Genomic DNA, 25,669 nt, shown 5'->3' with positions numbered 1-25,669 from the left:
CAAGGATTCTGGGGCTTCATCTGACATACTTTGGACATGTAAGGAGAGACAGGTCCTTGGAGAGGGATATCATGCTTGGTAGGGTAGACAGACAGCACAGGGGGTGAAGACCCTCTATGAGGTGGATTGATTCAGTGACTGGGGTAATAGGATGGGTGTGTCAGAGGCAATGCAATTGGCACAGGATAGAGCAAGGTTTAGGGCTGTTGTACATAGGGTCGCTATGAGTCGCAAACAGCTTGATGGCACATAACAACAACAACAACAACATCCTAATGTACAGTATTATGAGTGATAGGCTACTATCCATATACATATAAGGAAGACCTGCTAATACAACTATTATTCAAATATATGCACCAATAAATAAAGCCAAGAGGAGGAAATTGAGGATTCTACTCTTATTTGCAGTCTGAAATTGACAAAACATGCAATCAAGATATATTAATAATCATGCAATAAGTGCAATGCAAATGTTGGAAACAATGAGGAAAGAATGGTAGTCTGAATGTATGGTCTCAGTGACAGAAATGAAGTTAGACATCTAATGATTGAATTTTATACTTAAAATTCTTTACTAATCACAAGTATTTTTTCAAAAAAGCACAAAAGATATCTTTACACGTGCACCTTACCTGATGGAATCAGATGACACTGAAATAAAAAGACAATATCTGTAGGGGAAAAAAACCCCATTGGATGGGGGTGGTGAGAGGGCAGGCACAGCACTAGGATGCTATAACTGGGAAGGTTAGAGAGGCTTACAGGTTTGCAATGCTAAATTTTCAGCTAACAGCTTAATATTTAAACATAGAATAATAGCATTTAAAAAAAAACTCTACAAACATTATCTGCTGTATGACACTGTCATGAACACTGGGAAGAAAATGGACAAAATCACACATGGTGCCCAACCTCACAGAATTCATACCTATGATATCTAACCTAGCAGCTCTCAAGAAATTCATCCCTACAGCAGGCTTTTTCTTGAGATGTAGAAGAAAGACATCCTGTGACATCCATGGGAGATGTGTCTGCTTCTCTAATGTTCCAAACACTGTCTCTGTGACTCACAACTACATTTTAGTTTGTTCCTCATATTGAGCTATCTAAGACATATGGTGTTTAAATTGCATTTTAAAATCTTTATAGTGTAATGCAAATACTCTGTGTGGAGTTGAAATTATATTAAAATATCAGTAACAAGAATGAAAAGTACCCGGAGTCACATCTACAGAGATAGCTATAATTAACAAGATGGCTTTTATTCCCATAATGTACCAATCTTTATCACGTCTATCAAAATGACTGCGTTTATGCTAAGTGATTTGAATTCTTATTAGATTTGTTTTTCTAGCTTTTGTCTTAATGAATAGCTTTGAGACAAACGGATCCTTCCCTTTGTTTTCAACCTTGCTTGCAGAACTAGATATGGCTTCTTGTTGTTGTGTACTGTAGAGTCGGAACTGACCCATCGCTCACCCACCAGTGGGTTTTCAGAGGCAGTTAATCACACAGGAGGAAATTGCCCATCCTTCTCCCTTGGAGCAGTTGGTGGCCTCGAACCACATGCCTTTGAGATTGCAGTGCAACTTCTTGCCACTAGGTCACCAGAGCTTCCTAGATAAAGTAGGTAATAACTTTTCTTTTAAACTAAGCCTTGCATAACTTAGTATTTTTCATGAGTTGTTTCATTTTTAACTTTATTATTTATCTGGGAATTGTTTGTGTAAAGATATAAAAAATTATTTATTTTTTCTTCTACCATTAGTAGACTTTCTTTATAGTACTGCTCAGTACAGACTTGCAGTCTGTACATTTTCCTTTGACAAGAAACTGAATTATGTCTTTTAAGGGAGCTTTGGTGGCATAGTAAGTCAGGAATTGCTCCGCCAACCCAAGAGCAGGCAGTTTGATCCATCAACTGCTCCAACAGAATAAAATGGGAAACCTCCTCTCATGTAATTTATAGCCTCTAAAAACCTGCTAGAGGGTCAATTATGAGTCAGTTCTGACGTGATGGCACATAATAACAATGATATATTTTAGTCTGTCTCCAGGTCAGTTTTTCAATCTCCCAGAAAATACAAGCTTGAGGAACTTTCCCTCTGGGTAGCAAACCCCAAAATATATTACTACATATAAGTATATTTGAAAAGTATTTATTGTTTCTCATTTGATTTTATTAAGACAGCATATGTCTGTCAGTCAGCTGTACTTGAGGGTTGCTGTGATGCTAGAAACTATGACACTGGTGTTTCATATGCCAGCAGAATCATCCATGATGGACAGGTTGCAGCAGAGTTCCTAAATTAAGCCATCCACTTCCAAATTAACAGGCCTCCTAAATCTTATGAACAACAAAGAAATGTGGGTACCACTATTATTAGAAGTAGAGCCCAAATGGGAAGTCACTAAAATTAGGAGAAACAGCTACAAGCAATCATTATTTATTGGAACATAGAATGTATGAAGTATGAAAATAGGAAAGCTGCAGTGGTAAAAAATGAAATGGAATGTATTAGAGAACTGAGATGGACTGGCATGGACCACTTGAAATCATATGATTTATTCTTTAAGTTACCAAACATTGGGGAAGAAGATATTACATTCATAAGTAAAAGGACAATTCCAATATCTATCCTGAAGCATAATGTTGTGTGTGATAAGATGCTATCTGTATTCATATAATCAAGACCCATTAATACGACTATTATTCAAATACATGCACCAGCAACTAAAGCCAAACAGGAGGAAATTGAAGATTTCTATCAATTTTTGCAGTATAAAATTGAACAAACATGCAATCAAGATGCATTAATAATTATTGGTGACAAGAATTTAAATGTTGGAAACAATGAGGAAGGAACGGTAATTAGAAAGTATGGTCTCTGTGACTGAAATGAGGCTGAACATTGGATGACTGAATTTTGTGCATTCAATGGTTTGTTCATAGAAAACGTCTTTTTTATAAAAACACTCACAGGAGCCTTTGCACGTGGACCTTACGTGATGGACTGCAGAGGAATCAGATTGACCGTATCTGTGGAAACACTCGATGATGAAGCTCCAGATCAGCATTCAAAACCAAGCCAGGGACTGACTGTGGAACAGGCCACTATGTCTAAGTCCAAATGAACCTGAAGAAAATCAAAGCAAGTCCACAAGAACCAAAGCACAACCTTGACAGTATCCTACTTGAGTTTAAGAATTGTAAGAACAGATTTGAGGCATTGAACACCAATAATTGAAGAGCAGAGTAGTTATGGGACAACATAAAGGATATCATCCATGAAGAGAGCAAAAGGTCTTTACAAAGTCAGAGGAGAAAGAAAACACCAAAATTAATAATGGAAGAGACTATAAAAATTGATTAGAGGGTCAAAGCTGAAACAAAGGGAAGAAAAGTAGAAGTAAAAGAGCTGAACAGAAGAAGTCAAAGGGCAGCTTGAGATGACAAAGCAAAATATTACAATGAAATATGCAAAGAGCTGGAGTCAGAGAATAAAAAGGAAGACCTTTCTTGGCATATCTCAAGCTGAAAGAACTGAAAATGAAGTCAAGCCTTGAGTTACAATATTGGCAGATGCTAAGGGCAAAACTGACTCTGAGAAGAATGGGAATCACAGAACACTTGATCATGTTAATGAGAACCAATACTTGGACCAAGAGGCAGTTGTCAGAACAGAGTAAGGAAACACTGCATGGTTCAAAACTGGGAAGGGCATATGCCAGGGATGTGTCCTGTCTCCATACCTTTTCAACCTATATGCAGAACAGATTACCCGGGAGGCTGGGCTCTATGAGGAGAAATGTGGGGAAGATCTATGAACAATCTGTGTTATGCAGATGACGCAACCCTGCTTGCTGAAACTGAGGAAGACCTGAAGCATTTGCTGCAGAGGGTCAAGGACTACAGCCTCCAATATGGATTGAGGCTCAATGTCAGGAAGACAAATATTCTCACCACTGGACCAACTGGCAGCATCAGGATGGATGGTGAAGAGATTGAGGTTGTTCACAGCTTTAGTTTGCTTGGCTCCACAGTCAACACTCTTGGCACCAGTAGCCAGGAAATGAAAATATGTATTGCCATGGGAAAGTCTGCTGTTAGGGACCTCTCCAAAGTACTGAAGAGCAATGGTGTCTCCCTGGAGACTAAGGTGCATCTGATACAGGCTATGGTCTTCGCAATCACTTGTTATGCATCAAAGAGTTGGACAATGACAAAGGAGGATAGAAGGAGAATTGATGTCTTTGAACTGTGGTGCTGGAGAAGAGTATTGAGGGTACCATGGACAGCTAGGAAAACAAACAGATTCATCCTGGAAAGGGTTAAACCAGGCGGCTCCCTGGAGGCAAGGATTCTGAGGCTCGTCTAACATACTTTGGACAGTTGTAAGAAGAGACTGGTCCTTGGAGAAGGACCTCATGCTTGGGAGGGTGGAGGGACAGCGCAGGAGGGGAAAGCCCTCTATGAGGTGGATTGATTCAGTGACTGGGGTAATTGGGATGGGAGTGTCAGAGACAGTGCGATTGGCACAGGATAGAGCAGAGTTTAGGGCTGTTGTACATAGGGTCGCTTTGAGTCGCAAACAACTCGACGGCACATAACAAGAACAACAACAACAAGGGCAAAATCTTGAATGACCCATGAAATATCAAAGGTAAATTAAGGAAATATATAGTCATTGTACCACAAAGACCTGATCAACACTGAAAAATCTCCAGAAGTATTATATGAACAAGAGTCAGTGATAATAAGAGAAGAAATTCAAGCTGTAGTGAAGGCATTGTAAAAAAATAAGGACCCAGGAAATAATGGAATACTAATTGACGTGTTTCAACTAACAGATGCAACCCTGGACATGCTCACTAGCCTATGCCAGGAAATTGGAGGACAGCTGCCTAGCAACTGACTGGAAGAGATCCATATTTGTTCTCATTTCCAAGAAAGGTGATGGAACAGAATGAAAAAATGATATAACAATATCATTAATAGCCCATGTAAGCAAAATATCACTAAAAATCATCCAAAAATGTCTGGAACAACACATCAACACAGAACAGCCAGAAGTTCAAGTTGGATTTAGAAGTGGCACCAGGGATATCTTTGCTGATGTCAGAAAGATCCTGGTTGAAATAAAAAAATATCGGGGGGGGGAAAACAAAGTCTATTTTTGCTCTATTAACTACGCAAAGACATTTGACTGTGTGAATCATAACAAATGATGGTTAACATTGAGAAGAACGTGAGTCTGAAAACATTTAATTTTACTCATGCAAAACGTATACCTAGTTCAAGAAGCTATTGCCCAAATTCAGCAAAGGAACACTGCATGATTTAAAATCCTGAAAAGTATGTCAGGAAGGTATCTTTTTCCCTGCAGCAATAGGCTCAAGTGTAACAGAGATAATAAGGATGGCACAGGAAAAGACAGGGTTCAGGTCTGTTGTTCACAGGGTTGCTATGATTTGTACACAACTCGACAGCATCTAACAACCACCACAACAACAACATTGTTTATGAAGCATATTTCAATGACTATCACATCTCTGCAACTGAATAAGGCACAGACTTTGTCCATTTTCACAAATTCATGAGTACTTCTACCTAGAATTTATAAAATACTCGAGCACCACAACAAGATAAAAGTAAATAATCCAATTGAAAAATGGGCACAGGATATGAAGAGACACTTCACCAAAGAAGACATTCAGATGGCCAACAAGCACATGAATAAATGTTCAAAATCCCTAGCTCTAAGATAGATGCAAATCAAAACGACTGTGAGATATCATCTCACCCTAATAAGAATAGCAAAATTTAACAGAACAGCAAGCAACTAATGCTGGCGAGGTTGTGGAGAAATTGGAACCCTTATTCACTATGGGTGGGAGTGTAAAATGGTGCAACCATGATGGAAGGCTGTATTGTGCTTTCTCAAAAAGTTGCAAATAGAAATACCATTTGGCACAGCAATTCCACTACTGGGAATATACCACAAAGAAAGCATAACCGCCACCCAAGCAGATATATGTACAGCTATGTTTATCGTGGCTTTGTTGGAAACAACTTCAGTGCCCATCAGCAAGTGAATGGATAGAGAAGCTGTGGTATATTTACACAATGGAATACTAAGCTGCAGTGAAAAACAAAGAACTCATGAAATATACAAAATAGGTACCCTGGAGGACATTATGCTGATTGAAATATCTCAGATGCAAAAGGACAAATACTGCATAGTGCCACTGTTGTAAAACAGAACTGACATTGGGGTTGGAGTGAGATTGAGAAAGATGGGATAAATTATGTATACTGCATTGAAACAGAGGAGGGAGACAACTGTTTAAAAGGGATATATGATTAGGTATTACTGTCATGACAGGAGTCCAGAACAAAGGCTGCACAGTGGAGTGGGCTTGGGGAGAGTGATTGTATAACAATGAAAGAATTTTTCTTTTACTATTCAAAGAGTAGAGTGAACTAAGGGGGCAGGTGGGCAGGGAGAAAAGTGCAACAATGAATGAATGGAAATCCAAAGTCTCTGTAAACTTTCATTAAAATTAATAATAATAAAAAATTATTTAAAAAAACAAAAAAAGCTTTTTATGCTTTTCTTTGCTTTATAGTCTTTTGAAAAACCCACTACAGACTGAACATGCAAGATAAAGAAAAGATGTAAGATCCAAGGATATTGTCTTTTCCTCTTGGTTTAGAAAATTTTCTCAGGAAGAGAATAGCAAACTAAGGCTAAACATACCAGAAGAGGAAATAAAGATCAGAGAAAGAAGAAATTCCATTTGAAACAGAAGTGTGTTGTTTTTTTAAAAAAATTATTTGTATTGCACTATAATATGTTGTGGTTTTTATGTGTCATCTAGTCACCAGGGACTCTATGATCCTATGTACAACAGCTCTGAATCCTGACCTATCCTGAGCCAGGCTCACTGACTCCAACACATCTAATCCTATTGCCCCAGTTACTGTGTCAATCCGTCTCATCTGGGATCCTCCTTTCCTGTACTGTCTCTTCACCCTTACAGGCAAGATGTCCTTCTCCAAGGACTGGTCTCTCTTGGACACGTGCCCAAAGCATGTGAGTTGGAACTTCAAAATCCTAGCCTCCACAGAGAAACTTGGTTTCATCATCTCCAAGCCAACCTATTTATTACCCTGGCGGTCCATGGTATGTATGTTCAGTATTCATTTACAGTACCACAGCTCAATATATTACAATATAAATCAATGCAAAATTTTGTGAGAAATAGAACAGTAAGTTTCCCCACATACACACACACCCATCCTCACCCTTCTGCTCCCACCCATTTCCTCCTTGGACTCCCATGCATATTTTACTAGTTATCCTATTTTTCCAATAATGGCATTATGCAGTATTTGTCCTTATGAACTGAGTTAGTTCACTCAGCATACTGTTCTCCAGTATCTCCTGAGTTATGTAATATTTTTCAAAATCATTTCTCCTGGAAGCTACATAATATTCCACTGTGTGAGTGTACCATAATTTCTCAATCCATTCCATTGTGGTTGGACATTTGGGCTGTTTCCATATTTTCCATATTCTTGCAATGGTGACTAATGCTGCTGTGAACATTGGTGTACAAATCTTGATTTATGTCTCACTTCTAATTTCCTTTGGGTATATTCAAACCAGTGGAATAGCTGAGTCAAATGAAGTTTCTATGTTCAGCTTTTTGAGGAAATATCAAACTGTCTTCCAGAGTGGTTGTACCATTTTACAATCACAACAGTGTACAAGAGATCCCACCTTTCCACATCTTCTCCAACATTCATTGCTTACCATTTTGCTAAACTTTATCAACACTAGGGAGGTAAGATGGTATTTTATTTTAGTTTTGATTTGCATCTCTCTTATTGCCAGTGATTTTGAGCATTTCCTTGGGTGTCTGTTGGCCATCTGAATGTTTTCCCCTGTAAAAAGTCTTTCCATGTCTTTTGCCCATTTTGTAATTGACTTATCAGTCTTTTTCTTGTGGAGGCCTTGTAGGATTCTGTAAACTTTTGTTGTTAGACCCTTGTCTGAGATGGTATTGCTAAATGTTTTTTTCTCAGTTGGTAGGTTTTCTTTTTATCCTATTGAAAAAGTTTCTAATGAGCACAGAGATTTAGTTTTTAATGTGCCATTCATAAATTTTATCCTCTTCAGATTGTGTGTTCCTAGCTGTATTGGCAATCTCTTTATACCATAGACTAGGCTTTCTAAGCTTGATCCCAATTTGTCTCTTATGAACTTTATGGTTTGGGACTTTACTCCCAGGTCTCTGATCCACCTTGGGTTAATTTTTGTATATGATGTGAGATGTGGATCCTGTTTCTGCTTTCTGCAGGTGGAAGTCCAGTTTTGCCAGCACCATTTGTTGAAGAGGTTGTTAACACTCCACTTGATAGGTTTTGCTTCCTTGGCAAATATCAGGTGATCATAGATAAGTCCATTTCTTGGTTCTTGATTCTATTTCATTGGTCTCTGTGCCTGTCATTGTACCAGTACCATGTGTTTTGATTATTACAGCCGTGTAGCAGGTTTTGTAGTCAGGAAATGAAGCCTCCCATTTCATTTTGTTTTTCAGTGTTGTTTATTCGAGGTCTCTTTCCTCTCCATATAAACTTGACAATTGCCTTTTCGTTTCTTTCTTTTTTTTTTTTTTTACAATTTCCTTTTCAAACTCCTTGAAAAATGAATTTGGCATATGTATTGCAATTACGTTGAACATGTAGATTGCTTTTGTAGGATTATCATTTTCACTATATAAAAACAGTGTTCTTCTTATTGTTAGGAGCCATCGAGGAAACTACAACTCAGCAATCTTATGAGCAACAGATGGAAACCTTGCCTTTTCCTATGCCATTCTTATAATTTCTACCATGATCAAGCCCATTATTGCAGTCCTGTACTGGAGTCACTCCTTGATGGCTTTCCTCTCTTTATCTGATCTTCTATTTTCCAAGCAAGAAAAACAGTAGAATCATGAAACAAGGAATAGTTCTTTGAAACTACCAACAAAATTGACACATTTTTAGCTTGACTAAAAATGAAAATATAACTAAAATAAAAACAAAAATTCAAGAAAAACAGCTATGAGAGGATATATCATGAACAGCTACATAGCAACGTGTAAAATACTCCATGGTTTTAAATCAGGAAAGTGTGTGTCAGGGTTGTATAATTTCACCTACCTATTCATATATTTTCTGAATAAATATTCCAAGGAAATTGACTATATGAAGAAAGGTTATTGGAAGACTATTAACAACCTGAGATAGGCAGATGATACAACTTCACTTACAGAAAGTGAGGCCCTAAGGAACTTACTGAAGAACATCAAAGACTATAGCCTTCAGTATAGATTATACCTCAGCATAAAGAAAACTAAAATCCTCAAGATCAGACCAATTGACAGCATCATAATAGGTGGGGGAAAGATTAATGTTAGATTTTTATATACCAGCTATTATAAATATTAAATAAAAATTGTAGAAGCAATTCCATTTACAATAGCATTTAAGAGAATAACATGCCTAGGAATAAAACTAACAAGGGACATGAACTATTTATACAAAGAAATTAGAAAACACTGCTTAGCAGATTAAAACACTACTTAAAAGATTAAAGAAGACAAATAAAAGGAAAGATGTTCCATATTCATGAACCGGAAGACTTAAAATATTATTAAGATGTTAACACTATCAGAAAGATCTGCAGATTCAAGGTAATGCCAGTAAAAATTTCAACAGCCTTCAACAGAAATGCAAAGAATGATTCTTACCATTATGTGTAATGTGAAGACGTTGTAATTGCTAAAACAATGTTGAAAGACAAGAAAAAGTAAGAGGAGTCACATTTCCTGATTTAAAAATATGTTATACATCCACAATGACCTTATACAAGCAAAACTTTAGACACATAGACAAATGGAATAGAAATGAGAACTCAAAAATAAGCCCAAATATTCACCATCAATTAATTTTTTACAAGTGTGACAATGGGGAAAGAACTGTAAATGATGCTCAGGAAATAAGATCTCTAACTGAAAAGAAAAAAACTACTCAATAAACAAAACTCCATGAACCCCATATCATACTATACAAAAAACAAATTTAAAATGGATCAATTACTTAAACTTGAAAACTAAAACTGTAAAAATCTTACAAGGAAACAATAGAAATTCTGTCAAGCCTGGCCTTTTTATAATAAATTACTCAACATAATAACCAAAGTATCAATGGAAAAGTAAGATAAATAAATGGCACCTTAAAAAGACAAACTACTGATGAAGAGAGTACCTTTGGAAACCATATGTAGAAAAGAATCTAATAACAAACTGTCTCTGAAACTTAAACAACATAATAACAGACAACTAATCCAACCCTTAAGTGATCAAGGCACTGGAATGGACATTTCATTAAAGAGGGCAACCAAATAAATGTATGAAAACATGTTCAATATAACCAGACACCAGAAAATGCAAATTAAAACCAAAGAAGGTAAAATTTCATAAGTCCACAAGACTCAAAATATGACCATTAGTCTATCTCAACTGAATTTAAAACTTTCTCAAGAATATTTATCCACCCTTTTTTCATTCTCTCCCCAACCTCCATGTCTATCCTATTTTATAAAAGCAGTTTTATGTCATATTTGTCCTATTGTGACTGGGATATTTTCTTCAGTATAGTGCCCATCTGAAACAAGGGGTATATTGAAGGAAGAACTGGGTGAGGGGAAGAAAATGTGCAACAATGGGAAAAAAAAGAAAACCTTTTTGATGTTTAAAAAAAAGAAAATTAAGGAAAAAAATGTGGAAGAGAGGGGGATGGGGAAAGAATAGATTTGATGAATGGAATACTGATGACCAAAACCAACTTAAGTAATGGGATGATATCAAAGATGTGGAGAAAGTAAAGGACCGTTACAAAGGAAAGAATGAAAAGACCAAAATGAATGTCAGACGGGTCTCTGAAAATTGCATTAAAATGTAGAGAGTTTGAAACAAAAAGAAGAAATGCTGAAAATGAACAGATTTCAAAGAACAGCTCAAGAAGGCAAACTAACATAACAAAATATGAAAAGAGCTAGAGATAGAAAAGCAAAAGGGGAACATAATCAGTAGTTCTCAAGTGGAAAAGACTTAAGAATAAATTGAAGATTTGAGTTGCAATACTGAAGGCTTCTGCAGGGGAAAATCTCGAATGTTGCTGTTTCTGATCAATCAGATCAACTATTTACAATCAGCTGTGGGTGGGGAGCCTCTTGTGTAGGCAAACAGGATCTGGTGGGTGAGCCTTTGTATTCAAAAGTCAGTTGAGAAGGACAAATGCTGTAAAAAACTATTATTGTAGTATGAGGATCCAAGGTGGGGAAAGGGTGGAAGCAAAGGGGTGAGGTTGGGGGAGGACAGGTTAATTATAGGGTTGCACAGTTTGATGGGGGGGGGGATGAAGGAAATGGGAAAGATTTTGTGTGGAAAACAATATATTCGAACTTTGTAAATAAATCAGTATAATAATAGCAAAAGTCGATTGGGCCTGAGGGCCTTGTATTAATTGCTTGTTTTTTTAATGATGCAGGAAGTATTAAAAGAAGACAGAAGAAATACAGTCATGTACCAAAAAGAATCACTTAATATGGAACCATTTCAAGAGGTAGCATATGCACAAGTACCAGTGGCACTAAAAAAAGTTCAAGCTGCACTGAAGGCACTGGCAAAAAATAACATTCCAGGAATGTATGGAATAGCAATTACTATGTTTCCACAAAGAAAGATAGCCTTGGACATACTAGCCAAGACATTGACAAGAACAACTGGCCAAATGACTGGGAAAAGTCCATATTTGTTCCTATTTTTTAAAAAAGGCTATCCAAAGAATGCAGAAATTATTGAGAAATATTACCATTATATGCAAGTAAAACCCTGCCAGGCACAGAATATCTACAGGGCATTGTCGGAATTTGACCTGAATTGAAAAGAGACCACAGAACAAGGGATGTTTGTTGTTGTTGTGTACTATAGAGTCTGAACTGACCCATAGTTGACTCTCTGTCTGGTTTTCAGAGGAAGTTAATAATTCAGGAGGAGATTGGAATACTTCCCTGAAGCGGCTGGTGGCCTTGAACTGTATTCTTTCAGGGTTGCAGTACAGCTTCTTGCCACTAGGCCACCAGAGGTCCTGATCTCAGATGAATCTTTTCTGAAAGCAGAGAATACTAGAAGTATATTTCCTGGGTTTTAGTGACTATGCAAAGGCATTTGACTGTGAATTATAACAAATTATTGATAACATTGAGAAGAATGGTACTCTCAGAACATTAAATTGTGCTCATGTGACAACTACTTATAGAACGAGAAGCAATTGTCTGAACAGAACAAGGGAACACTGTATAGCTTACAAAGAAAAAAAAAGTGCATCAGAAGTTTAGCCTTTCTTCATATCTAGTCAATCTGTATGCTGAGAAAATGATTTGAGAAGCTGGACTCTATGAAGAAGAAATGGCAGCAGAATTGGAGCAAGACTCAACAACAACTTGCATTTTTCATATGGCACAACCTTGTTTGCTGAAACTGAAAAGGATTTGAAAACTTGCTGGAGAAGAACAAACAAACTGGCTTTCAAAATGGATTATATCTCAACATTAAGAAAACAAAATCCTTCCCACTGGACTAAAACCAACATTATGATTGATTGAAGTTATCAAGGATTTCATTTTGCTTGAATCAACAATTACCATACATGGTAGCACCAGTCAAGAAATCAAAAGACATATTGCTTTGGGAAAATCAAAGTCAAAGACTTCTCCAAGTGCTAAAGTACCAGGATATCAGTTTAAAGAGTAAGGTGTGCCTGAGCCAAGGCACATTCTTTTTGATTTTTATTTTATACTGGTTTATTTACAAAGTTCTCATACATTGTTCTTCACACCATATCTTTCCCATATCCTTCACCTCCCCTCCACCCATTGAATTGTGTGCCCCTATTATTAACTTCTCCCCAACCCCAACCCCAATCCTCAGCCCTCTGCTCCCACCCTTGACTCACCTTTCTATCCTCATACTCATGTTATAATAATGGTCTTCTTATACAATATTTGTCCTTATGAGGCTGGATTAGTTTACTTAGCATAATGATTTCCAGTCCCTCCCAAGTTAGGTTGTGATTTACAAAATCATTGTTCTTGCATGCTGCGTAGTATTCCATCATGTAAATAGACCATAATTTCTCCATCCATTTGATTGTGGTTGGACAATTGGGCAGTTTCATGTTCTTGCAATGGTAAATAACACTGCTATGAGCTCTGGTGTACAAGCCTCCATTTGTGTCTCAGTTCTCATTTTCTCAGGGTATATTCAGTGTAATAGCTGGGTCATATGGAATGTCTATATTCAATTTTTTGAGGAAGCACCACACTGCCTTCTAGAATGATTGTACCATTTTACAATCCCACCAACAATGTATAAGAGTTCCTATATGGCCACATCCTCTCCAACATTTATTACTTGCTGTCCTGTAAAACTTTGCCACTGCTACTAGACTGATATGGTACCTCATTGTGGTTTTGATTTGCATCTCTCTTATTGCCAGTGATTTTGAACATTTCTTCATGTGTCTGGTGGCCATTCTAATATCTTCATCTGTGAAAATTCTTTCTGTATCTTTTGCCCATTTTGTAATTGGCTTAGTATTTTTCTTGTGGAAGTCAATGAGTATTCTGTAAACTTCCATTATGAAGCCTTTGTTTGAGATGGTATTTCCAAATGTTTGTTCCCGGTCAGTAGGTTTTCTTTTTTACCCAGTTGGAAAAAAATTTTGATGCAAACACAGATTTAATCTTTAGAAGGTCCCATTCATCAATTTTATCCTCTTCGGACTGTGCATTTGTGGCTGTATTTGGCAGTCTCTTTATACTATAAACTATACCTTCTAAGCTTGATCCCTTTTTGTCTCTGGTGTATGTTCAGATTTTTGAGAAGCATCAAACTGCCTTCCAGAATGGTTGTGCCATTGTACATTCCTACCAATAATGTATAAATGTTCAATCCCATCATATCCTCTCCAAAATTTATTAGTTGCTGTCCTGTTAAACTTTACCACTGCTACTGAAGTGAGTTGGTACCTCATTGTGGTTTTGATTTGCATCTCTGTTATTACCAGTGATTTTGAGCATTTCTTCATGTGACTGTTGGTCATTCAAATATCTTCCTCTGTGAAAGTTCTTTCCATGTCTTTTGCTCATTTTGTAATCCAAGCCACTGTATTTTCAATTACTTCCCATGCATCTGAAAGTTTGCTGTCAGGGACTTCTCCAAATTACTGATGAGCAATAGTAGCAGTTTAAAGACTAAGATGTAACTGATTCAGACTATGGATTGTGTCTCGATATCAAGAAAACAAAGATTCTTACCCCTGGCAATGTCATGATAGATGGAGAGGAGATTGAAATTGTCAACAGCTTCATCTTGCTTGGATCCACAATTAACACCTTTGGTACAAGCAGTTAGGAAATAAGGAGATGCATTGCACTGGGAAAATCTGCAGTTCTGCAGTTAGAGACCTCCAAATTATTGAGGAGTAGTGATGGCAGTTTGATGACTAAGGTGCATCTGATTCAGGCCACGGTCTTTCCAATTACTAGCTATGCATCTGAGACCTGGAAAATGAATAAGGATGACAGAAAAAGGATTGACGCCTTTGAGCTGTGGTGTTGAGAAGAGCATTGAACATCCCATGGACGGCCAAGAGAACAAATAGATATGTCTTGGGGAGGGTGCAGCTGAAGTGGTCTTTGGAGGCAAAAATGATGAGGCTTTGTCTCACACATTTTGGACATATTGCTAGGAGATGCTATTTTTTGGAAAGGTGCTATTCCCGTGATGTTGAGAAGGGTGGAGTGTCAGTGAAGGAGAATGAAAACCATCAACCAGGTGGATTTACAGGGTGATTGTTGCAGTAGGTTCTTATGTGCCAGGAAGTGTGAGGATGGCACAGGACAAGACTAAATTCAGATCTTTTGTTCATAGGGTTGCTCTGAGTTGTTTTTTACTCAATGACATCTAACAACAACAAAAACAACAACAAAAAGTTCAATGATAAATAAAAATGTTAAAGAAGAGGAGGAGAAGGTGATCTAACAGAATGTAGAAACTATTGAACAATATCATTAATATTCCATGCCAGCAAAATACTGCTGAAGAGCACTCAAAATCAGCCACAACAGTACATTGACAGAGGATGGCCAGAAGCCCAAGCTGGATTAAAAAGAGGCCATGGCACCAGGGATATCATTGCTGATGTCAGATGGATTACGGCTGAAAGCAAAGAATATCAGAAGAACGGCTACTTCTGCTTTATTGACCATACAAATATATTTGATTGTGTGGATCATAACAAGTTATAGCTAATATTGAGAAGGATAAAAGTCTAAGAGCATTTCATTCTGCTCATGGGAAAGCTATACCTAGACAAAGATGCTGTGGTGTGAACAGAACAAGGGAACATTTTATGAATTAAAATTTTAAAAAGATGTGGATCAAGGCCATATCCTTTCTCCATACCTATTTAATCTATATGTTGAGCAAATAATCTGAGAAACTGGACTCTATTAAGAAAAATGTGGCATAAGGATTGGAGGAAGACTCATTAATAACCTACACTACAGAGATGGCCCAACCTTGCTTGCTGAAAGTAAGGAGAACTTGAAGCACTTGCTGCAGAAGTTCAAACAGCATAGTCTTCAGTATGGCTTGCATCTCAACATCAAGAAAATAAAATTTCTCACCACCATGATGGATAGAGAAAAGATTGAAATTGTCAACAACTTCATTTTACTTGGATCCACAATCAAGATCCTTGGAGCCAGCAGTCAGGAAATCAAGAAATATATTGCACTGAAAAATATATGCATTTAGGGTCCTCTCCAAATTACTGGCCAGCAATGATGTGTTTGAGGACTAAGATGTACCTGATGAAAGACATGAAATTTCAATTATTTGTTATGCTGCTGAGAGCTGGACAATGAATAAGAATGACAGAAGAAGAATTGATGCCTTTGAGTTGTGGTATTGGAGAAGAGACTATAACTTGAACTACCAAAAGAACAAACAGATATGTCTTAAAGAAGGTGCAACCAGAGCGCTCCTTAAAAGCAAGGATGGTAAAACTTATTCTCACGTACTTTGGACATGTTGCTATAAGTGGCAATTCCTTGGAGAGTACATCATATTGCAAAAAGTGAAACAGAGGTTTGGCGAAACAGAGTAACAACCTGTGCAAGATGGATTGATGCAGTGATGAGCTTGCATGAATCCAAGATTGTGAGGCTGGCACAGGATAGGGCAGGGTTCAGATCTATTTCTTATAGGGTCATTATGGTTTGTTCCTGACTCAAAGGAACCTAACAACAACAGCAACACTAGTAGAATATATTTTGAATGAACATTCCCTTAAACAAATATAACATGTTTTGTTGTTCATTCACAGTTTATGAACATTGGGTTGTTTGTACTTTTTAGCTGTTACAAGCATTTGTGTACAAATATTTGGGCAGCAATAGGTTTTCATTTCACTTAGGGAAATTCTTAGGACTGGAATTACTGAGGTTAAAATTCACTCAAATGTTCCTGGAAGAAAGGGCTGTCTATCTACTTTCAAAAAATCAAGCAATAAGAACCCTACATATCTCAATGTTCTTACTCAGAACCTATAATTTCAATAGGGCATAAACAAGCAGAATTTTGTTTCGTTGTGCAAGAAACTGCCCTGATTTGAGCTCCAAGTGAATGACAGTGAACAATAAAAACACTGGTCCATGAAATGCAACAAATAGACTATAGGAATGCAAGATGTTTCCAATATGCATGAAACTATCTCTAGAGTAGATCACATTTTAGGGCACAAGGCAAGCATCAAGAAATTTTTAAAAAACCCAACAAAACCATAAAAATAATACAAACCAGTAGATGAACTGTCAGTGTAGATGGACAGCAGTGTAGATAGACTGGCAGTGCAGACAGTTGGAATTTGAGTGAGAGAAGTCAGAAGTAACTATCGACACATGCTGGGGAGCTGCCTGCTGATGCCAGGTGCACACTGGGGAACCATATGCTGATGCCAGGTGTGTGCCAGGGAGCTACTACCTGACACCACACATGCACCAGGGAGCTGCTGACAACTGTGCCGGGGAGCAATGCACAAGGGCAAGCAGGAAAGCTGGAATCTGAGTGTGGGCCCATGAACTCCAGTTCCATCATAGAAGGCCTGCACCCAGAACTCCAGTCCTGATGCCACACCCAGAACACAGCTCTTGATGTGCACAAGGAGCAACGCTGGGCCTTGAGTGTGGTACTTTGTGGGAGGTCTCTGCTTTTTTACTGGATCATGGGGGATCTCTTAAGCTCAATCAGAAGAGAGTGAGACAGCTGGAGCTCATTCATAAAGGGAAAATCAAGGCTTCTGGGTCTCCATGCCCCGTCTTACATCTCCTCACGTCCACACCATCAACCACATTTAGCCCAGAGCACCTTGGGTTATTCTAGCTGTGGCAGTTGTGTGACAGAGAAGGCTGCTTCCACAGGCCTTTTCTCTATCATATTGTGAGAAACCCAAACAAGGTAGCTGCCCCACCCTTCTTTGGAGCAGTGACTTTATATCAAGAACTTGCTATCACCTCCGACATGAAAACCTCTACCACAGCCATGTCACGTAAGAAGCAGACTACCTCACACCCTACACAAGCACAAAGCAAGATGTCACCCCAAAGAGTGACACAGTATCAATGGATTTCCTGAAGCCAGAAAGTCTAATGACATTTTCTGACACAGAATTTAAAAGAACAATGATTGAATATTTTCAGTGGGTGAAAGGAAAACTTGAAGAATTACAGGATGCTGTAAGAAAAAACTAGGAGGAGCTTAAAGAATACATCCAAAACAATGTAGATAAAACAAACGAGGCCTTAAAGGCTCTGGAAAAAGCAAGAAGCCAAAATCCAAAATATGAAAAGCAATGTTTCAGATGCTGTCAACATGACGGAGGGTCACATGAACAGAGTTGAAGAGATGGAACACAGAACCAGTAAGACAAAGGATAGAATTATCACTACTGATCTACCAGAACTAAAAGCAGAATCAAAAAGGAAGGGAAAAGAAGAACCTCTAAGGATAATATGGGACACCGTCAAGAGAAATAACACACACATTGTCGGAATCCCAGAACATGAAGACACAAGTAAAGGCACCAAAAATTTTGTGGAAGAATTGTTGTTGTTGTTACGTGCTGTCGAGTCACTTGCGACTCATAGCGATCCTATGTATAATAGCCCTAAACTCTGCTATGTCCTGCACCAACCGCACTGTCTCCGATACACCCATTCCAAGTAACCCAGTCACTGAATCAATCCACCTCATAGAGGGTCTTCCCTCTTGCACTGTCCCTCCACCCTACCAAGCATAATGACCTTCTCCAAGGACCCGTCCCTCCTTACAACATGTCCAAAGTATATTAGATGGAGCCTCAGAATCCTTGCATCCAAGGAGCAGCCTGGTTTAACCCTCTCCAGGATGAATCTGTTTGTTTTCCTATCAGTCCATGGTACCCTCAATACCCTACTCCAGCACCACAGCTCAAAGGCATCAATTCTCCTTCTATCCTCCTAGAAGATAATTTCCCAGGAATAATAAAGAGTGAGAGAATATATATTCAAGAAGTGAGCAAACACCATATAGAATAGACCCCAAAAGAAAAACACCAATACATATCAGTCAAAGCTGCCAGAACCAAATACAAGGAGAGAATTCTAAAAGCAGAGAGGAAGAAGTAAAGAGTGATCTATAAGAGAGAGCAAATAAGATTAAGTGCTGACTTCTCTGTGGAAACCATGTGAGGAGGAAGACAGTGGAACGACATATATCAAACACTCAAAGAACAAATTGTCAACCTAAAATATTATACCCAGCAAAACATTCCATCTAATATGAAGGAGAAATCATGATAGTCCAGAAAAACAGAACCTAAGGGAGTTTGTAAAAACAAGATCAGCATTGCAGGAAACACTGAGGGATGTCCTTCTTACAGAGGTGCCACAGAAAGCAGGATGGGCCAAAGTAACTAGAAACAACACCAAAAAGAACTCAACAAAATTATTGAAATAAAACTATGATTCTCAATAATCACACTGAATGTCAATGGTTTAAATGCACCACTGAAGAGAAAAAGAGTAGCAGATTGGATAAAGCAAAACAAAACAAAACAGCAAAATCCATCAATACGCTGTCTACAAGAGACACGCCTGAAAAATGAAGATAAAAAAAGGCTAAAAATAAGAGGGTGATAAAAAAATATATCACGCAAATTGTAACCAGAAAAAAGCAGGAATGGCAGTATTAATTTCCAATAAAATAGATTTTGGGCAAAAACCATCATAAAGGACAAGGTAGGTCACTACATAATGATTAAGAGGTCAATAGAAGAAGATATAACAACAATAAATATCTATGTACCATATGAAAGATCTGCAAAATATATAAAACAAACATTAACAAAACTGAAAAAGGAAATAACACTACTATAGTAATTTGAAACATCAATACACCACTCTCAAGAAAAGATAGAACTACCAGAAATAAACTCAACAAAGTTGCTGAAGAATTAAACCACACAATATCCAACTCAATCTCAGATATTTATAAGTTAATGTATCAAAAAACCCCACAAAACAAAACATCACAATATACCTTCTTCAATGTGCATGAACGTTCTCCAGAATAGATCACATTTTATGTCACAAAGCTAGCATCAATAAATTAAAAACATAGAAATAATACAAAGCATATTCTCAGATCACAATGCTACAAAATTATAAATTAATAACAAGAGAATAAAGGACAAAAAAACCCCCATACATTTGGAAGCTGAACAACACCTTGCTTGAACATGAGTGGGTACTAGAAAAATACAAATGACAATGAAAACATCACTTACCAAAACCTCTGGGAAATAGCCAAAGCAGTAATCAGAGATCAATTTATAGCAATAAGCAAACACATCAAAAGGCCAGAAAAAATGACAATTGACTCTTTAACCCAACATCTCCAACAAGTTGAAAATGAACAGCAAGAAAACCAGACATCCTCTACAAACCCTGAAATTATAAAAATTAGAGCAGAAATAACTGAAATAAAAAACAGAAAACAAATGAAACCATCAGCAAAAATAGGAGTTGGTTCTTTGGAAAGGTCAATAAAATTGACAACCACTAGCAAAAGTAATGAAGGAAAAGAAGGAAAAAATACAAATTATCCCAATAAAAGATTAAACAGGCAATGTCACAACAGAACCAACTAAAATAAAAAAGCTAACAATGGGATATTATGGAAAAACTATACTCAAACAAATATGAAAACCTAGAGGAAATGGACAAATACTTAGACATTCACAATCTACTTAAACTGACACCAGCTGAAATTGAACACCTGAGCAGACCCATTACAAAAGACGAAATTGAAAAGGTAATAAAACAATGTTCAGAAAAAAAAAAGCCCTGGACCAAATGGTTTTACAAGTGAATTTTATCAAACATTCACCAGTTCTACAATAGAAAACGATGGAATTCTCCCATACTCATTCTTTGAAGCAAACATTTCCTTGATACCAAAGCTGGGTAAAGACACCACCAAAAGAGAAAACCATAGGCCAATATCTCTCATGAATATAGATGCAAAAATCCTGAATAAAATCTTGGCCAACAGAATCCAATAATACATCAAAAAAGTAATTCACCATGACCAAGTGGGATTTATAACAGGTATGCAAGGATAGTTCAACATAAAAAAAGTAATCAAAGTAATTCATCACATTAGCAAAGCAAAGAACAAGAACCACATGATCCTATCAAATGATGCAGAAAAGGTCTTTGACAAAATCCAACACCCTTTCCTGATTAAAACACTCAACAAAATAGGATTAAAGGGGAATTTCTTCAACATAGTAAAAAGTATATATGTAAATCTGAGAGCCAACATTGTTCTCAATAGAGAGAGGTTAAAGGCATTCCCTTTAAGAACAGGAACTAGGCAAGGTTGCCCACTATCACTTCGCCTATTAAATATTGTACTGGAAGTCTTAGCAATAACAGTAAGACAAGAGAGGGAAATAAGAGGTATTCAAATTGGCAAAGAGGGGGTAAAATTATCTCTCTATGCAGATGATATGATAGTATACTTAGAAAACTCTAATGACTCTGCAAGAAACTGCTGGACATAGTTGACCAATTCAGCAAACTGGCAGGATACAAGATCAAGACACAAAAATCAGTTGGACTTCTCTACAGTGACAAAGAGAATACAGAACTGGAGCTAAGAAAAACAATACCCTTCACAATAGCTATTCACAAGATTAAATACTTGGGAGTAAATCTAACCATAAGCACAAAGGATCTATTTAAAGAAAATTACAAAACATTACAACAAGAAACTAAACCTGGAGAAATGGAAGACTATATCTTCCTCTTAGATATCACAATATTGTGAAAATGACAACACTACCAAAGGCAATTGTAAAAAGAAAAGCCACAGACTGGGAAAAATATTTGGTAATAACATGTCTGATAAGGAACATATATCTAGAATGTATAGAATACTCCAACACCCCAACAAGATAAAGGAAAACAACCCAATCACAAAATTGGCACAGGATATGAATAGACACTTCACCAAAGAATACATCCCATGAAAAAAATGTTCAAAATCCCTAGCTCCAAGAGCTATACAAACCAAAACAACTACAGGATATCATCTCACTCCAGCAACAATAGCAAAGTTCAACAGTGCAGCAAACAAAAAATGCTGGAGAGATTATGAAGAAACTGGAACCCTTATTCACTGCTAGTGGGAGTGTAAAACAGTGCAACCACTGTAGAAGGCAGGATGGCGCTTTCTCAAGAAGTGGGAAATAGAAATATCATTTGACTTAGGATTCCACTATGGGAATATACCCTAGAGAAATGAGAACTGCCACACGAACAGATATAGACACACTGTTTATTGCTGTATTGTTTCACAACAGCAAAGAGATGGAAGCAACCCAAGTGCCCATCAGCAAATGAATGGATAGAGAAGCTGTGGTATATTCACACAATGGAATACTACACAGCATTAAAAATCAAGTAACTTCAAGGAACTCATAAAATATTATACAAAATGGGTGACCCTGCTGAGTAAAATATCTGAGTCATAAAAAAGGACAAATACTTGCACACTCATGGTTATTGTGGCTTTGTTCACAATAGCAGGGAGTTGGAAACAACCTACGTGCTCATCAACAAATGAATGGATAGAGAAGCTATGGTGTATTCACACAATGGAAAACTATGATGCATTGAAAAACAAGAAACTCATGAAATATTATTCAAAATGGGTGACTATGGAGGACATTATGCTGAGTGAGGGATCTCAGTCAAAAAAGGACAAATACTGCATGGTGCCACTGTTGTAAAACAGGACTGACCTTGGGGTTGGGGAGAGACTGAGAAATATGGGTTCAATAATGTATACTTCATTAAAAAAGATTAAGGAGAAAACTGTTTTAAAGGATATGTGATTAGGTATTTTTGTCATGACAGAGTCTAGAGCGAAGGTTACATGATGGAGTGGACCCAGGGGAGGGTTTGTAAAACAATGAAAGAATTTGTCTTTTACTTTTCCGAGAAGGTAGTGTACTAGGGGGGAGGGTTGGGAGGGGAAGAAAAGGGCAACAATGAATGAATGGAAATCCAAAGTCTCTCTAAATTTTTACTGAAATTAATAATCAATTTTTAAAAAAGAAAAAAAGGACAAATACTGCATAAAGCCACTGTTATAAAACAGGACTGACATGGGGATTAGTGTGAAAACTAAGAAAAGAGGGGATAAAAAATGAACACTGCATTGAAATAGATGGGAGAAAACTGTTTAAAAGGAATATATGATTAGGTGTTATTTGCATAACAACAGTGCAGAATGAATAAGAGGTGCATAGCAAAGTGGACAGGGGGTCAGGAGGAGGGATGAGATTGTGCAAAAATAAAAGAATCTTTTTCTTAAAAAAATTATTTTATTTTATTATTTTGTGTGTGTGTGTACGGTCAAATCAGATCTGACTGGTACAGGAGGAGGACATTGCCCCTCCTTCTCCAGCACAGCATCTAGTGGATTCGAATGATTGCAGTGCAGCTTTTTGCCACTAGGCCACCAGAGTTCCCCAAAAGAATCTTTTTAAAGAGAAAAGTGAATAGGGCAGGGGGAGGGAGGAAAATGTGCAACAGTGAAAGAATGGAAATCTGATTTTTCTGTAAACTTTTGTTAAAATATCAATAAAAAATAAAATTTAAAAATAAAAGAAAAAGAATGCAAGATCTTAAAAACAGACAACATTGCATGGGAAGAAAGGAGGTATAGGGACGTTCCTGTCAAGGGTTCATTTCTGGCCTCTCAATTCTGTTACACTCCAATTATCTTTTAAAGGATTTTAGCATAGCAAGCACACTTTAGTCTAGCAAATATTTAGCAGAAGATACAATGTGTTGTTTCAGAACAAAGAGCATGTTTGTTTATAACCTTGAGAAGAAGAAATTTTCTCTTTCCAGAGCAAATGGAATCCTTATATTACCAACAGATTTGTGTTCTCTAAACTCAGGGATTTTTCTCTTTAATGCCATTCACTGCTTACATAAGAGTCATTTGACTCTTTGAGTGTCTCCTGTGGAACTTGGATCCTAAGAGAACTGGCACAAAAATGCTGGTGCTGCAGTAATTGCTATTGTTAGGAGTAATGAACTGTCCTTCATCTATGACCCACAAGTCTTGAGTCCTCTGCCAGCACTGAAATTGGCATGCTAGTTTTTTTTACTTGCAAGTAGGATAAAATCTCAGATTCTTCCTATTTCTTGACAATTCTATTTTACTACAATACAGGTTTGTAACAGCACAGTGTATTTACTTACAGGCAAAACTGGAAGAGTCAAATGTTCATCAATACTAGTTGTTACTAGGTGCCACTGAGATGAATACGACTCAGGCCTTATGAACAACAGATTTGAATCCTATCCTATCCTATCCTATCCTATCCTATCCTATCCTATCCTATCCTATCCTATCCTATCCTGTGTCGTCCTCATCATCTCTGACCACTTGAGCCCACTGTTTCACTTACTGTGTCAATCCATCTTGCTGAAGGTCTTTCTTTTGCTGACACTCCCTCCACCTTTCTAAGCATGATGTCCTTCTCTATGTAATAGCCTCTTCTAGTAACATGCCTAAAATATTTGCGGCAAACCTTTTCTCATCTTTGCCTCTGAGAACTCTGCCTGCATCTTTTACAGTATTCTTCTCCAGTGCCTCAGCTCAAAGGCATCCATTCTTCTGATATCCTTATTCATTGTCTAGCTTTCAGATGCATAGCAAGTGATTGAAAAGGCCATGGCCTAAATCAAGTGCACCTTAGTCTTCAAATTTACATCATTACTCGGTAATATGGAGAAATCCTTGACAGGCAACTTTCCTAATTCAATACATCTCCTGACTCCTGGTCACAACGTAGTTGATTTGGCAACTAAGTAAGATGAAATCAGTGACAATTGCAATCTTTTCTCCATCAAATATCTATCATGATATTAATTATCAATCCACTGATAAGAATTATCATCTTCTTGATGTTGAATTGCAATCTATATTGAAGACTGTAGTTCTTGATCTTCTGCAACAAATGTTTCAAGTCTTCCTCACTTTCAGAGAGCAAGGTTGTGTTATCTACATAATGCAGTTTATTGATGAACTTTCCTTCAATTCTGATGTCACATTCTTCTTCATAGAGTTCAGCTTTTCAAATTATTTTCTCAGCATACAAATTGAATTGAATAGGTAGACAGGTGATACTGTGACACTATGGAATACTATTTGGCATAAATCTGGAGAGGATAAAATTGGTAAACGGAACTCTCTAAAGTTAAATCCCTGAGTGCATCAAAAACATTTTCCAACACAGTGAAAAGAAAACCTAATGGCTAGGAAGAAAAAAAAAACATTTGGCAACACCATTTCAGACAGGGCCTCCAAAAGAAAAAATAATTATAACGCACTTACAAAATGGGCAAAAGACATGGAAAGAATTTTCACAGAGGAAGATATTAGAATGTCAAACAGACACATAAAGAAATGTTCAGAATCATTGGCAATAAGAGAAATGCAAATCAAAATCACCATGAGATACCATCTCACACCAGTAGCAGTGGCAAAGTTTAACAGAACAGCAAGTAATAAATGTTGGAGAGAATGTGAAGAGATAGGAACTCTTTCACTGTTGGTGGGCTTGTAAAATGGTACAACCACTCTAGAAGGCAGTTTGGTGCTTCCTCAAAAAGCTGAACATAGAAATTCCACATGACCCAGCTATTCCACTGCTTGGAATATGTTGTTGTTGTTGTTATGTGCCGTCGAGTCGCCTGCGACTCATAGCGACCCTATGTACAATAGCCCTAAACTCCGCTCTATCCTGTGCCAATCGCACTGTCTCCAACACTCCCATCCCAATTATCCCAGTCACTGAATCAATCCACCTCATAGAGGGCCTTCCTCTCCCACGCCGCCCCTCCACGCTCCCAAGCAT

This window comes from Elephantulus edwardii, unplaced genomic scaffold (assembly GCF_000299155.1).
Source record: "Elephantulus edwardii isolate Elephantulus edwardi_28Jun2011 unplaced genomic scaffold, EleEdw1.0 scaffold00326, whole genome shotgun sequence".
Lineage (NCBI taxonomy): Eukaryota > Metazoa > Chordata > Mammalia > Macroscelidea > Macroscelididae > Elephantulus > Elephantulus edwardii.
This window is presented reverse-complemented; position numbering follows the sequence as displayed.